Source organism: Tamandua tetradactyla, chromosome 5 (genome assembly GCF_023851605.1).
Source record: "Tamandua tetradactyla isolate mTamTet1 chromosome 5, mTamTet1.pri, whole genome shotgun sequence".
NCBI lineage: Eukaryota > Metazoa > Chordata > Mammalia > Pilosa > Myrmecophagidae > Tamandua > Tamandua tetradactyla.
The window spans coordinates 4,727,355-4,736,413 of NC_135331.1; positions in this window are offsets into that span (position 1 = coordinate 4,727,355).

The window sequence follows — 9,059 nt, forward strand, 5'->3', positions numbered from 1 at the left end:
GGCTGGCCAAGGAGGTGGCACTGGCTGGAAGTTTCCTGAAGCTGGGGCTCAGGAGCTCAGAGGGTGGCGCAACGGGCCCTGAGCGGGGAGGGTGGCGGACACCACAGAAAACCTCTCCAGCTATTGTGGTTCTGGGCTTCCTGGGGCTTCCATCTGGAAAGTCTGGGGTGAGCGAGGCCACCGTGCAAAGGGACCAGCACGAAGAGGAGAGATGCGTGTGGAGCCATATTGGACTACAAAGCAAAAAGAAAACTGCCCACCTCCATCTATGAATTTTCAAGTATTTTTTGTTGAGGGGAAATTCACATAACATAACATTAACCATTTTACATTCACAATGTTGTGCAACATTGTCCCAAAATATACCACCACAAAAGAAAACCTTGTATCCATTAAGCATTCTGCAGGCTTTACCCGTCCCTATGGATTTACCTATTCCAGATTTTCCATATCAAAGGAATCATAAATAGGCACTCAAACAAATACATGTCTATAAATGTCCATAGCAGTGATATACACGCAGCCAAAAGGTCGAAACAGCCCAAATGCCCGTCAGTGTAAGGACAGATAAACAAAATGTGGTCTTTGCAATGGAATATTATTCAGCCATAGAGAGAGATGAAGTACTGGTGCATGCTGCAGCCTGGATGAACCCTGAAAACATTATGCAGTGAAAGAAGTCAGTCACGAGAGGTCATATGTTTTAATGTGTTTTTAAATTTTCATTGCAGAATATTAAACAAATTGACAAAGTACTGAAAAATTTAAAGAGGAGGTATATTCAAACTCACATTATTTTAAAATTTAAATATTTTATTTAGAACCAAGGAGAAATTGTTATAATTTTTCTTTCCTCATCTTAATGATAGCAAACTCATCAATAATATTTTCATTAAAATGATTAACCATTAGAGCATACATACAGATCTGCATATAGATGTGCACGGTTTTCCTTTTGCCTAGGTTCTTGTATGTCTTCACGCTACTGGATTCTGTATTTATTTAAAATTTTGGTATTTTCATCATGGATTTCTTTTGAATTAATTTTGACTTCTTACTATATTGCATGGAAATGTTCTTTGTTTTGATTACCGAACTTTATTTCCCTCTCCAATTGAGCATCCAGCTCAGCCCACTTAGCCCTGGCCCTGGCCAAGAACTCTCCGTGCTGGACATTTCCAAGGAGGGTTGGTGGTGGGCTGCACTGACCATGGCAATCACTAAAGTTAACTAAGTCCCAGTGCTGTGCCAGGCTCTGGGCAAGTCCTCTACACACATGGACTCATTTCATCTTCACAACAGTATGGCGTAGGAGCTGTCTCACCATTTGGGTTTTAAGGATGTACCAGTTTAGCCACAAAGAGGTAAAGCAACTTGCCAGAGTGACTAGCCAGGAGGTGGGTTCCGTACCCAAGTAGTGGAGGCTCAGAACTTGCACTCTGAACATGCTATTGTCCTGTCCCAGTGCCACACCAGGCTCATGTGCAACCTGTTCCATGGAATGAGGGCAACCAGCCTGTCCCAGACTGCCTGGGACTTTCCTGACTTTGGCACCGAAAGCCCAACATCCCAAGAACCTCTAGACCTGGGCGAACTGGGACATTGGCCTCTCTATTAACAGGGTGTGCTCCTGGAGTTAGTAGACCCAGTTTAAATTGTGGCCCTGTCACTAAATTGCTGTGTGACCTCAAGCCCTTCTCTAAACTTCTCCATGCTTCGGTTTCCTTCTCCTTACAAAGATGGAGCCTGTAAGCTGATTTGGTAGAAGTATACAAGAGGATTCCCCTCCCATTCAGTCTTTCTTCAAATTCCTGTCTGGCCCTGGTACAACTTCACAACAGCATGAAATAGGAAGGTCCATGTAAGTGGACCACCCAACTCTGAAAAGAGTCAAGCAGAGGGTCACTTGACTGGGTTTTCGACGTGGGGTATGTTTCTAGTGGACATTCATTTTTCCACATCTGAGAGGAAGGGAACCTCCTGGCAGCCCATCTTAAAGGTGGAGGACATGATGTGGACCACCTGGGGAGAAGTTGGGGTGCAGAGGGCAGGATGTTGTTCTCCTACAAAGAGGCAAGAAACCCCTGGGTTGGTGAGGAGGGAGTTGGGTTTTACTGGAGGAGGACCTCTGAGGCATCACTGTCAGAATCAGGACGGGTTGGGCCAGGGTTTCATCAGAGATGTTAGAAGAAAAGACATTGTAAAGAGGGATCTAAGTTCTTTTCCTAGTACTTATATAAGAGTGGGCTAGGCCAACCACGTGGTGGGAATTCTGCTAAATCAAGCAGGGGATCCTATTGAGACTGAGCTGCACTGATGCCATCTCCGGCTCTTGGATTTGGAACCCTCTCCCTATAATGATCTGCTAATAAGAAAGGTCACTTGGAAATGAAGTGACTACTGATTAGGGATGGATCCACATGGTAGGCAAAGGTCAGGAGAGGAGCTGCGTTGGGGATAATTGATGATGTCTCAATGGGATTAATCAGGTTATCAGCAAGAGAGATTTTCTGGAACTGGAATGCTAGAGAATTCCTTAGAAACTGCAGTCCTTTTGTATCTCATGCTGCCGAGTTCTCAGCTAGTGGAAACTAACTGAAAAGTGACCACAAATTGCTTCAACATGGTGGTCTGGGGTTTGATGGTGTTTTCACCTGATTATTAGGTCATCTGGTTTGGGTTGCTTGTAATGGGGTTGCTTCTGGATTGCTTTTCTCCTCCATGGAGCCCCAAGAGAGGCTGAAGCCACCCAAAGCAGTTAGGCAGAGTGGAAGGGAGGAGCTATCTGTAGAAATCTATCTGTAGAGATATCTGAATATTATTACTTCTGAGCAGAGTGAGCTGCTGCTATATTTTTCCATTTTTAGATTTTTATTTTATGCGATTCTAGAAGACAAAATGAAGGCAATGCAGCCTGTCTTAATGTTACTCAAATCATCCACTTTCTCCCTTTCCATCACCACCACCTTCCTCTCTAGACCCCTTATCCCTCACCTGGATGACGGGGGAGCCTTTAACTAGCCTCCCTCTAATTTGCTCACCATACACAAGGGTCTAGTGTGACAATCTAAAGTTCAATTTTGACCACCACCTACTCCAACTTTTAAAACTTTCATTGCTCCTCCCTGCTGCAGGGTAGAGTCCAAATTGCCTACAGCAGCTAATGGTAGGCATGGGGTCATTAAAGGATTCTACATGAGACAGCGAGTTAAAGCTTAGGGGGTTATTGCTAGAAAGAAACAGACAGAGAGCAAAGGTAAAGCAGGGAGGTGGGAGCCAGCAAATCTGCCAGCAAAAGGAAAGGAAAAATGGCTCCAAGTCTCTTTCTGATAGCTTGCGGTTTTAAAGGGAAAAAAATGCTTCAGGAGTGGTGGGGGTGATGTGTGGGCACAGGCATCCCCAGGAGATATCAGGTTGGTGCAGTCATGACTTCACACTCATGGTTATGTGGTCTGGCCTCTGGCAGGTGGGGTCTTGGCATGTTTGTGCTCCCTATTTTGCTGCCACATCAGGTCCTATCAGAAGAGCTGTTGAGGGAGAGAAACGGAAGAGTCCCCCATGTCACTGAATCCATTTTGTATGTTTTATTTTCTGACACCTGACAGCTAAGCCCCAGGAAGTCCTGGCATCTCTTACCTCCTCCATTTAAGTTCATTCTCCAAGTGAGCTACCTGTTCACATGCCCTGAACTGACCGCTTCTATCTTTTCAGGGATTTGGGAATTCTTCCTCCTTATCTGTTCCTTCCTCACTTTCTACCACAACTTTTAAGAGTCAACTTTGGGGTCTCCTCATCCAGAAATAATTCCTGAGCTTCTTTCAAAAGACTGTTTTGTGATCTGCCAAAGTTAAGAAAGCCTCCCTGCTCTGGGCAGGCAAACTGATTGCTTTAATTTGAATGAGAAAAAATTCAGGACGTCCTGAGTCTGAATCCAACCCAAGGGTTTTACACTCCATTTTATTCCTTATCCAGTGTAGGGCCCAGACTCTCGCCCTCTGCCCCGAGGTAGGAAGGGTCAGTTTCCAGAACAGTCCTGGGTTCTTGAGCTGGCACTGCTCGCCCATGCTGGGAGTAAGACTGCCTGCTACCTTGCCCAAGCCTCTGCAGGGAATTTCTGGGCTGGTGATGGAGAAAGAAGGGCTTGTCATCTTTTTCTTTCCTGGGCAGAAGCTGTGGCCATTGCCACCCATGAAATCCAGTTACAACTTTCTTTTTTTTTCATTTGTGTTCAAAGGGCTATGATCCTCCAAGGTTTACCCAGGAACCCCCAAGCCCCCATCCATAGAGCTGAATCAAAGGGTGGTGAGTTGGTTTCATGTTGTTTGTTCTCTCTTAGTCCTGCTACATGGGCATTTTATAGGAAAGTGTAGTGACTGTAGCAAATCTATAACACCCACTGCCCTAAAAAGAACAACATTAAATGAGGTTGGGGAATCCTTTTGAGGATGTTCCTGAAGATGCAACAAGATACCTTACTGTGAGCTCTCATGGTACTGGGTTCGAGTCCTAACAGAGTGGGTAATATGAAAACCATCTCTTCCACTGCTTTTATTTTCCAAAGGTTTCTGAACCAGAAAATGTAGCACTGTGCAGGCTCTCAAGGAAAGCTCGTTGAAGGAACAGATGAATGAAGTAGTTTACATTTTACTCTTAGAATCAAAGATGTGGTGCCTCCTTCCTCTCTACCATCCAGGACAACCATGGGCAACCCTCACCAATGCTGTTTGCCCAAGTGACACACATTTAAGTACAAGGCAAGTGTCCCTACCCCTCTCCTTTCCCTTACCCTGGAAGGCCCATACTGCAGTAATTAATTTGTGCTCTGTGTGTACTCTCTAGGAATAGTAATTCAGTGCTTGTCACCTCCTGGAAGGCGATCTTAATAAACTTTGCAGGGTGCTGCAGGTTTTATAAGAGTGACCTCAGAGCCACAGCTGACTGCAGTGAAACTGTGGAAAATGCTCAACAGCTACCTTCAAAAACTTTTCAGGACATATAGTGAAGGCATTTTTTTTCCATGTTTCTCTTGGATAAAAAGAAAATGCAGCCAATAGCGTTTTCCTGCGAATTAATGTGCTTTCCTTAATTCTTGATCTTTTTAATGGAAAAAAAGAATTCTATCCTGGCTCCCATTTATTCGTAAGATACAGGGAGCAGGTGCTTAAAGTGTATGTCCCCAAACTGGGAAAAAAAATATTTTTTGAAAGTACAAAAAGTCCCATATATAACAAAAGCTCAACTCACCCTTCCTTCTTCCCCAGTTTGGAGCCTGATTTAAAAGGCAAAGAGTTTGAACAAACAGCTCTTTAGAAAAAAGGACTCACAAATTTGGCAAGCAATTCCAAACTCTGTTTGAATTGCCTCAGAACCAACATAAAAAGCCACAGCTGCCCAAGTTCTTCCCTAATTACATTTTTGAGGCTGGACACAAAACAATTGTTTCCATTATCTTCCTCTCGAGGTGGGTTCGGGTAATCAATTGCAATATTCAGCATAAACTTTTCCTTGCAAGAACCCTGGTGACATCTCATTAAGCTCACTTTCACTTGTTAGATACTAATGGGAAGTCTGAGCATAGATTTGATACACTATGGGCTTCCTTTCTGCAGCTAAAAAAACCCAACTCCTGGGATGATGTGGATTTGAAAAGTCGCATCATATTCATGAGCAGACACCTTCTTATTTACTCTGCTGTGTATTCCTAAAGAAAATTGTAAAGTGACAACATTCAACCTTGCATCAATTATAACTTGAAGATGGGAAGTTTGTGAAAGGATAGCATCTCCTTGGTATACGTGGACAGGGAGAAGGTTCTCAGTAAATTATTAAATGGAGGAACTTTAATCTGGCTTTGCAGAGGCAGTCAAGGGAAGCCTGGGCTAGGGTCTGGAGATGTTCTAAAAGGTAAAAAAGCAGCAGAACCCCTCTCCAAAAGATGCCTTGATTCTCTGAATTCACTAACATGACTGTTCTAGTTTGCAAGCTGCCAGAATGCGATATTCCAGAAACAGAATGGCTTTTAAAAAGGGGAATTAATTAAGTGGCAAATTTACAGGTGTAAGGTCATGAAAACATCCAAATTAAGGCAAGGCCATAAAAATGTCCAAATTAAGGCACCAACAAGAGGCTACCTTCACTCAAGAAAGGCCAGTGAAATTCAGGGTTACTCTCTCAGCTGGAAGGGCACGTGACGAAGTCTGCTAGCTTTCTCTCCCGGCTTCTTGTTTCATGAAGCTCCCCTGGGGGTGTTTTCCTTCTTCATTTCCAACGGGCTCTGGTTGCGTAGGCTCTAAAGTTTCTTCCAAAATGGTTCCCTCTTAAAGGGCTCCAGTAAGCAACCCCACCTTGAATGGGTGGAGATGAATCTCCATGGAAACCATCTAATCAAAAGTTACCACCCACAACTGGGTGGGTCACATCACCATGGATACAGTCAGAAAGCTCCCACCCGAATGGGGAGAAAGGGGAAAATATTCAATGTCCCCATGTGGAGACTTTGATATTCTCGCAAGCAGTGGGGACAACCAAATCAATAGGCCAAGCCCTCGATCTTGGGGTTTGCCCCTATGAAACTTATTCCTGCTAAGGATAGGCTAAGCCTACTTAAAATTGGGCCTAAGAGTCACCCCCAGAGAACCTCTTTTGTTGCTCAGATGCGGCCTCTCTAAGCTGACACGGCAAGTGAACTCACACTGCCCTCCCTCTCTATGTGAGACATTATTCCCGGGGGTGTAAATCTCCCTGGCAACATGGGACAGAAATCCCAGGATGAGATGGGACCCACAACATCAAGGGATTGTGAAAACCTTCTTATCCAAAAGGGGGAAGAGAGAAATGAGAAAAAAATAAAGTGCCAGTGGCTGAGAGATTTCAAACAGAGTCAAGAAGTTGTCCTGATGGTTATCCTTATGTATTATATAGGTATCTTCTTTTTAGTTCATGGTATATTAGGGTGGCTAGAGGGAAGTACCTGAAACTATAGAGCTGTGTTCCAGTAGCCTTAATTCTTGAAGATGATTGTATAAGGACATAGCTTTTACAATGTGACTGTGTGATTATGAAAACCTTGTGTCTGATGCTTCTTTTATCTAGGGTATGGACAGATGAGTAAAAAATATGGATAAGAAATAAACAAATAATAGGGGAACAACAGTTAAAATAAATTGGGTAGATGAAAATACTAGTGGTCAATGAGAGGGAGGGGTAAGGGACATGATGAGTTTTTCTTTTTTCTTTTTTATTTCTTTTTCTGGAGTGAAGCATATGCTCAAAAAAATGATCATGGTGATGAATACACTGTGATGATATTTTGAGCCACTGACTGTACACCATGTATGGAATGTTTGTATGTTAAGGACATTTGCATGTCAAATTTTATCAATTAAAAAAGAAAAAAGCTCCCACTCAGCAATATTGAATAAGGACTGAAGAACTTGGCTTTTCTCGGGCACACAACAGATTCAAACTGGCAGAATGATGATAGGCTCAAACAAAGTCTTTGAAACAAGGCAGTATTTAGGGCGCATTTTAATTATAAAAACTGAATAAAACAGTGCTTTTAAAATTGATGTGATTTTTCAATTTTTAGCATAAAGATAATATATATTTCACCCATAGATATATAAAGTGAAAATTACCCAGTAATCATCCCCTCCAGATTCCACCCTCAAGGGAGAGCCACTGATAGCAATTTCTTATGTATTCTCCCAGTCTCTCCTGCTGTATCTCAACCCATTGTCTTTGAAATACTCATTTAAAATATTTGGATTTTTATATTTATTATCAAATATATGTTATTTGATTTCTCACTTCCATCCCCATGCCTATCCCAAACATTACATTTAAGTAACAGAAATGGCACTCTTTGCCTAAGTTGCTTTACTGCAATCTTTCAGAAAAGTGTCATGGTAAATGCAGAATTCTATGATGAGTGTGACTGTGAATGCTGCCCCCTGCAGTTGTACAGTGCACAAACTGCCCACATGTGCACGGCGGTCCTCTGCCAGTTTCAGGGCCTGTGTCTGTCCAGAGCCCCTTGCACTGTGTCTTCAAATTCCTGAGCCTGCACTCCCTCCAGGCGCCCCCTGCACAGTTGTCATGTCCAAGCAGCTGCCCTCTGTGTCATCTCAGGTGCTAAATTGTGTCACATAATGTCCACACACAACAAGGGCTTGCGGGCTTTCTGGGGAGAGTCACACTACAGGGAACAGAGTCTCCTCTCTCCCTTTCTCCACCCCTCCTCACCTTCCCCTCTTTCCTCAATATTCGACATCCTCCGGAGGAGGAGAGATCAGTCCTTTGCCATCCGGAGGCTTTGCTGTCAGTTGGTTTCTCCAAGCCATGCCTTCCCATACAGGAAACCCCACTGTGCCATTCAAGAAAGAGTAAGAACTAAAAGTATCAGTCTGTTAACAAATAGACTGCAGTAACATTTTGTCCAAATTGAATGCATGCACATTTAAAACAGCACAATGCAAAATATTAATGAAATCACACTTTTGAGGACAGAGTTAGACAGCAGGTCTGATTACTCAATATTTGCACATCTCTAGAGGAGCCGAGAAGCACTCAAAACACACTTTAGGGTAGTGACTGATAACGATGTATATGCCTGGAGCTATGGGGAATGCTCTACAAGCTTCTCAGTACTAATTGGAATTAATTTCCAATATCAAAATATATTCCAATGTATTTGCGAATATCAACCTTGATGATGCGCCTGGGGCCCTGAGTTTCTGTCACCAGGGTTGGTGGCATAACAGAATGGACCTAAGTGATCAGCTCTGGGCCCAGAGGCTCAAATGGACTTCCCTAGGCAAAAATATTTCACGCATGTCCCAGAGTCCACTGCCAGAGAGAAAGCGCACTTTTGATGTCACCTTCTCGATAGGAGAAGGACTTGGGAGTTAGTGCCTGCCCTCTCTGGACTTCGCCTGAATGTACATCCTTTTCTTGTTTCTCTTGCTGTGCATCAGTTACTATAATCAACATCAGCCATGAGTATGACGTGCTACTTGGTTTAATGAGCCCTTCTAGTGAATTGCCAAGCTACAGGGTGG